This window comes from Parasteatoda tepidariorum, chromosome 1, assembly GCF_982258835.1.
Source record: "Parasteatoda tepidariorum strain Cologne lab strain chromosome 1, Ptep-v5.0, whole genome shotgun sequence".
Lineage (NCBI taxonomy): Eukaryota > Metazoa > Arthropoda > Arachnida > Araneae > Theridiidae > Parasteatoda > Parasteatoda tepidariorum.
Genome location: NC_141755.1, coordinates 105,246,193 through 105,253,453, shown reverse-complemented (window position 1 = coordinate 105,253,453; position 7,261 = coordinate 105,246,193). Strand labels below are relative to the sequence as shown.

The window sequence follows — 7,261 nt, the reverse complement described above, 5'->3', positions numbered from 1 at the left end:
AACCGTGTCTTAACGATCAGTCCACTGCGGGACCCCAGATAATGCAGCATTGGAGGAAGTTTTTAAATATTAAAAAGGAAATTAAACCACAAACGCATTTCATTTTGGCAAAACTGCAGCTTTTATCTGTATTGACGTTTTGCTAAAGCCTTAGGAAGTTTAGAATTTTGATTTAGAACGCTCTAAACTTGTCCTGGTAGTCATTAGTAACAGTTACAAACTCACGGCAGTTATGAAAATAGCATATTATTTGATAAAAAAGCATAATTTCATATGATGACGAAGCCTTTGAAAAATAACCTTCATATCCTATTTTGCGAAAAGAAGTGCATAAATTTATACTGCGAAATTACCAACTGAGTTACAAATCGAAACAAATATCAAAGTTTTTAACTGTAGGACTAAAGATGATCTTTATTTTGCCATGATGCAAATTGTAACAACTGGATTTTATTACTCGTTAAAACTTCGTTTAGAAAAAAAGAAATAAAAAGAGAAAGATGCCATACAAAAAATTATTTATTTATTTTGTTTACAATATTTACAATGAAAGCAATAAAAAAAATGATGTTTGTTTGGCTCTTTCGTTAAAAATCTTACTTCTGTTTACCTGCAAGTAGAAAAAGAAAGATGTTAAAGAAGTTGGTCTCAATCAGTAAGTTAGTTGTTTTTAATAATCGGTTTAAAAATTCATAATATAGATACTTAAATTTTTTGTTTCGATTATATAATAACAAAATCGAAGTTTCAAACTAATATTATCCACTATACAGAATTAAACAGAGCAATAACGTTTTCAATATTTATTATTAAATTTGCTTTTATTATTTTTGTTTAAAAATATGAAAACACAAAAAGTGTTTGTATAGATACGTATCAGATATAAAAAAAAATTTAATTATCATTTAAATTAAATTTTACAATTTAACTTTAAAATTAAAAATATAAAAAGTTATTTAACATTTTAAAATTCATAGCGTGCTAGCACTCATCAAATCGTAATATGGGATAATAGAATGTTTAATCTTTACCATAGACTGCATGGTGTTTCTTTGGTTCCAAAAGGATCAGATGTAACAACGAGAAAAGTTGGCGGAAATCGTTTTCCTTCCGAAGCTTTTATAGGGGTGGTTGTATCGTTGTCCTTATCTTCTAAACAATCGGGGTTATGAAATTCTCGTACTTGAAAATACATTGTTAAAAACTCATTTAACATATTGCACTACTTTCACTAACACACCATGTGATGAATATGTGGTGAATAATACACTATGTGATGAATACTTATATGCTTGAAATCAATCAATAATTCTTTTAAATTAACAGACGAATAAATACGGACAAATGTTACTGTTTAAAATTACATTCATTTTGAAATTTTTAAAATGTATGAAAATATTAATTCAAAGAAGTAAAAAATCGTTTTCTATTTGAACAGTTAAAACGATATAATTACTTTTTTTTTATTCTTCTTCTATTTATTATTTCTATTTACTTCTTCCAATTGCGTCACACATTTTGTATGCTTAGATAAATTTTTCAAGTTCAGTATGTTTTATTTAAATCCAAGTAATTGTTTATTTTGCTGTGATTTCCAAATTAACAAAATGTTCTTTATTTTTGTAAAAAATATAAACTTTTAGAAACAATAATGAAGGCGAAGCTATCACGGGGGTTGGTCCTAGTTTTGCATTAAGGAAAAATTTAATGATTAAAATGCTTGTTTTATGATATTGTTCAAATAAATTGCACAAACTCAAATAAAAACTATTTTATTAGTTTGAATAACATGGTGAGATAAATAATTGATAGTTCATAAATAGCTCCTAATTAATGTTGATATAATTTTAGATTGTAATAATTTTAGATACCAAGAGCAAGTATAAATTGGTGAATGAATTAGAAATTACAAGAATCAATTCACTGTTTCAGAAAAGGAATTTTATATCAGGATAGTACGTAGATTGTTGAATGTCCGATCCCGTGTAAAATCAGCTTTATTTGATGTACTTTTCTGAGATTCTAGTGATTCCTAATTTTTTTTTTTGGGGGGGGGGGAGCTTACGAGCACTAAACTCAAACTTCATTGAGTTGCCCATTTCAAATTCTTATATAAAATGTATAATTCCGATTCCCCAAAAAATCTGTGACATCTTTAAATTTTTTATTTATTTTTGAATGAGAAAAAATTTGTTCCGTCACATTAAAAAATTTGTGTAAAAGATGTAGATAAGAATAAAAGAATTCCATTAGAATATTTTGGTGCATGTTTTGGATTTACGTTCGCAGAACAAATTCAATCCACATTCAGGATCACTATTTGTCATGCCGTGTTCGTTCGGCAGTCCTCCGGGTGAATCGCTTGGATTGCATGCTTCTCCTTCCACTGTAAAAGAATAAAAATTACTTAAGAACGCCCAAAAAATAATTTTCCCTAACCTATAGTTTGCCTACGGTAAAAACTCCTCTAAGAAGCGAAAATTTCACGGAAATCGCTTTACTTCTGGTGCTAGTAGTAATGAGATTGCTAACACATCGGCTGATGCTAAAGTTGATTCTGCCAGTGCCAAAAAGTTAAAATCTGGCTATGAAGAAGTAAAAAATACTTTTACAGATAAACGTGATTCTTTAGAAGGTAAGAGAATTGTCAGTTTGGCAAATTTAGTTGCTATATTTTCCATGGTATGTTCCCCTGACTGTTTCTCTCTTGGATTAGAACTGGTAGTAGACTCTATCACAGGGTTATGCTCAAATATGACCATTAAATGCGAGCATTGTCCTTTTTTGAAAGCATTTTCAACAACAGAGAAACAAAAAAATTCTTGCTGTATTAATTCATCAATTGTTTTAGGGCTACGTTTAATCGGGAAACGATTTTCAGCTGGAAGAAAGTTATGAGCTTTCCTCTGTTTACCCTTTCTATCAAAGGGTGCTTCTCGAAAGCAAGAAAAAAAAAACTGTTGAAAATTGTTGAACACTGTGCAGAAGTTAACATGCAATCTGCTTTAGATGAAGTTCACGAGATGTTGCTAAATGTGGAATATCTGTCGATGGGACGTGGCAACGCAGAGGATACTCATCATTAAATGGATATGTTAGTGCTATTTCCAACGACACTGGTAAAATGTTGAAGTTATGTCACAGTACTGCCGTATATGCTCAAAAGGTAACAAGTCATCAGAGCATATCTGTGCAAACTATAAAGGTTCAGCTGGTAATATGGAAGTTGTTGGTGCTTATCGCATCTTTGAACTGTCAAATGCAAAAAATGTGCAATATAGTGAATATTAAGGTGACGGAGACTCGAAAGCGTAAAAAACTTTTATGGTGATAATTCAGTAATGAAACTAGAATGTATTGGACATGTCCAAAAACGTGTAGGTGGAAGTTTGCGTAAATTGAAGAAAAAGGTGAAAAGTATAGGAGGCAAAGGTAAATTAACTAATAAATTGATAGGCAAAATCCAAAATTATTACGGTATTGCTGTAATCTACAAAACATGATAAGTGGTGTAATAGCTGCATTTTATCATAGTGTGTCTGGCAAGGATAATCATTATCATGGACAATGCCCCGAAGGTGTTGAAAGTTGGTGTCGTTTTCAAAGAGCAAAAGCAATAGGAAAATCGCTCAAAGAAAATGGATTATCAAATAAAATTGTTAATTTAATCAAACCGACATATTTAAAACTGTGTAGTACAGCTCTACTACAAAAGTGTCTCCATGGTAAGACACAAAATTGTAACGAAAGTTACAACAACATTTTGCCTAAAGATACTTTTATTGGACTTGAAACATTTCGTTTAGGTACTTTGTAATTCTCTTCAATTCAGGGCATAGTGGTGAACTAATCTGTGTTTAAAAATGTCAATTTTTCCTTTCATGAAATACTTTCAGAAGAAATAATTAACTTTGATAAAGAACGTATTTCGAGCTCTATAAGACATTCCTTACCATTGACGAAGTTAGCTCGAAAAAAAAAGAAAAGCAGTACGAAAATCTAAATGTACTAAATATGAAAAAAAAAGAAGGTTTAACATATTCATATGGTGGACGCGTCGGTCCAAACGCTCTGTTAAGCGTGGAGGTAGCGGGTTCGAATCCCGCCGTAACCCTGGATGTATTCTTTGTGATGTCTTTCTCTGAATTGTTCTATCTGTATTTTCTACTTGACAATGACTTATAAGCCTATATTGAGCACACAAGTCAGCAAATGTATGTAATTTCAATAAATAAAATCTATGTTGATATCACATGTTTACGTTAAAAAATTTTTTAGAAATTTTATTACAATCATTTTAGATAAAATAGCTAAATAAACACTAACGTTTGTATAATTTATCCATTAATAAATCCCCAGCTGAGTAGAAGATAAAATAGTAAAGTTATTTGTTTAAATTTTTTGTTGTTGTTAATTTACGTCGCACTAGAGCTGCACCATGGGCTATTGGCGACGGTCTGGGAAAAATCCCTGAGGATGATCCGAAGACATGCTATCACAATTTTGATTCTCTGCGGAGGGGATGGCACTTCCGCTTCGGTAGCCCGACGACCTGCGCGCGAAGTCGAGCACTTTACGGTAGCACAGTTTAACGAGGACCAATACCGCACACCCTCGGTCCCTACGCAGACTGATTCAAGTGGTCACCCACCCGCACACTGACCGTAGCCAGTGATGCTTGACTTTGGTGTTCCGCTGGGAACCGTGTCTTAACGATCAGTCCACTGCGCGACTTAAATTTTTTCATTTAACAAATTTAGTGGCGAATGTTTTCTGTTATTTGTATTGAATGAACTATTATTTGAGACTTGAAAATAATAAATTTGTAAAAGTTTGCCCTTTGTCTTGGGCAGAAATAAAACTTGAGTTTAGTTTATTCTTGATCTTATATTATATAAGAACAAATTTGTGTTGGGTATAAGAATCGCGATAACCTATGATCCTGTATACAGGGTGCGTAGCCAAATCTTTGAATCAAAAATAAGCACTTTTTAAAAACTTCTCAAGCACTCAAAAAATTCATATTCAATCAATGATATTATTGAAAAACAAAAACTTTTTATAAACAGTTTTAGCGTTAAAAAAAAAAAAAACCCCAAAAAGACACGGGCGTAAATCGAAACAATCAGTACTTTCCCACATCACCGAATGAATTCAACTTGACCCTGAACTCAGAACAAAAGTACCCTTACCCCCTACGTCAAAAAAAATTTAGAAGTAAAATAAAATAAACAAGAACAAAATTAAAATAAATTAAAAAGAAAAACATTTTTCATAAGGATCTGATATTCTCTATCCGAATTGGAGCACTCGGGTTTCGGTTTCAAGTGTGCGCGCATGCGCAAGTCATAATGTGGGTACGACATGAAGTCCGCGTGAATGATTACGTAGCAAACTCCCCATTTTTCGGGAAATGCATGGGATCCACCAGATATCACTGAAGGGAAAAAAAAATTACTCGGAAAAAAAGCACTTTTTAAAAACGCCAGCTGAAAAAAGCACCTTTAAAAGCTTTTAAAAACGAAATTCCCAAAAAAGCACTTTTAAGTACTTTTTACAAACGCTACGCACCCTGTGTATACATACTTTTGCTCGAACTCTTATTTTCCTAAAATATACCTAAATATAAAAAAATCTACAGAAATTTTTTTCAAATCCAAAACTGTTTTACTTTACATGGTAGAGAACAAAAGTCTTATGGCACTTTAAATGATTTGGTTTACTAATACATCAGAGTACAAAGTGTTTTTTAGATTATCAGCATATGGTTAATCAGTTTCCGTCCATTATATCACTTATGGGCTGTAATAGTGGCACAACTAAAAAAAAACATGTGTTTTGGACTAAGAACAGGTGTAAATATGAAAATACACATTCTTTCAGCAGCACAACTCATAATTCAACTTGAAGGTAATCTTCGTTTAAGCAAACTAAAGCATTTTGCTTAGCAATGAAAACTTGAAACCCACTTATCTCAAACTTGATTTTTTGAGTTGTGCCGCTATTGCAGCCCATGAGCGAGATAGTAAAAAATTGTCAAATCACTTTAAATGTACTGGTGTTTTTTTACATTGCATTATTAGTTAGTTCAAATGTAAAGATTTAATAATTTCTTTTTGGCAGCAAAACCTAACTTTTTTAAAATATTAATTTTAAACGTTATAAATGCAAGGAACAGATGTTAGAAATTTTCTTTTAGTGAAAAATGATATTACACTTTGGATTAAGATTTAATTTTTCTGGTTTTTGAAAATTTGACGCTTTAAAAGACTGAAAAATACATGCTTGAAATTTTACAAAATTAAATTTAGATTTCTGAAGGCCTTTTCCAAATCTAAGAACTAGAATCCAAAGGCCTTTTTTGTTAAAATGCCATAATGCATCCTTAGCATAAATTTAACATAATTTTTGGCACTAAATTAAATCAAGAGCTATAAAGTCTTAGATTTGTGTAAAACATAACTTTTGATGATTTATATTCTTAGATTTATAGTATTGTTTGAACGTTGAATCTCGGTAAATTTATAGATAACATTTTTTAATTTTAAAGAATATGAAAATAGTACTTAAAAAATATTAAACGGAAATTTCTTGCTATTTCGCTTTATAGTATTTGATTTCTTTTGACTTATAAAAACATTGGATTTTAAATTATCCGGAAAATTTCAGTATTTTAATTTGCGTATTATACGTAAAATCCTTATTTCTTAATTCTAATACAAAGTGTTTGTCACTAGCTCTCCTATGTTAATTTTATAAAAAAAATTAAATATTTTTTGAGGTGCTGTATGGAATACATTAAATTAAATAGTTATTAAAAGTATCATTTACTTCATCATACATTCTAAGTGTTTTAAGAACAGGTTTATTAAATTCCTTTAACCTGCTGAAACACGCGTAATCTTGTAGAAAAATAATTTCAAAAATTGTGAGTTTTTTGAGTTAGCAAATCTGTAAATTTACTTAATATTTCATATGAGATTTAACTTTGGTTAAAATCGCAGTAAATTGAATACATAAAATCGTTTCCTCTGGAACAGACGACTATGCAAGAGGAAACAATGTTGCAGCATATAGTTTGTCTACGTTAAGAACTCCCACTGTCACATAGTCTGAGGCCATCTGCTGCTATGGAAACAATAGCACATTACTGGCAGGGTAGCTTCTCTTCACTAGAGAGCGAACACAATAGACCGTATAAAAAGATTACCTTTCTCTCGCCGACCTGTCATCTAACAAAGACCCCTCAGCCCTACTTGAA

The 7,261-nt window shown here is 31.2% G+C and overlaps 1 long non-coding RNA gene across 1 annotated transcript; it reads right to left on the bottom strand.

Moving 5' to 3' along the window:
- Positions 1-34: 34 nt before the first annotated feature.
- On the bottom strand, positions 35-3,441 carry LOC147816670 (uncharacterized). Its single transcript, XR_015428712.1, has 2 exons — positions 1,032-3,441; positions 35-610 (listed from the first exon to the last, which is right to left on the bottom strand). It is a non-coding gene; the product is annotated as an uncharacterized LOC147816670 (long non-coding RNA).
- Between the last annotated feature and the right edge of the window lie 3,820 nt (positions 3,442-7,261).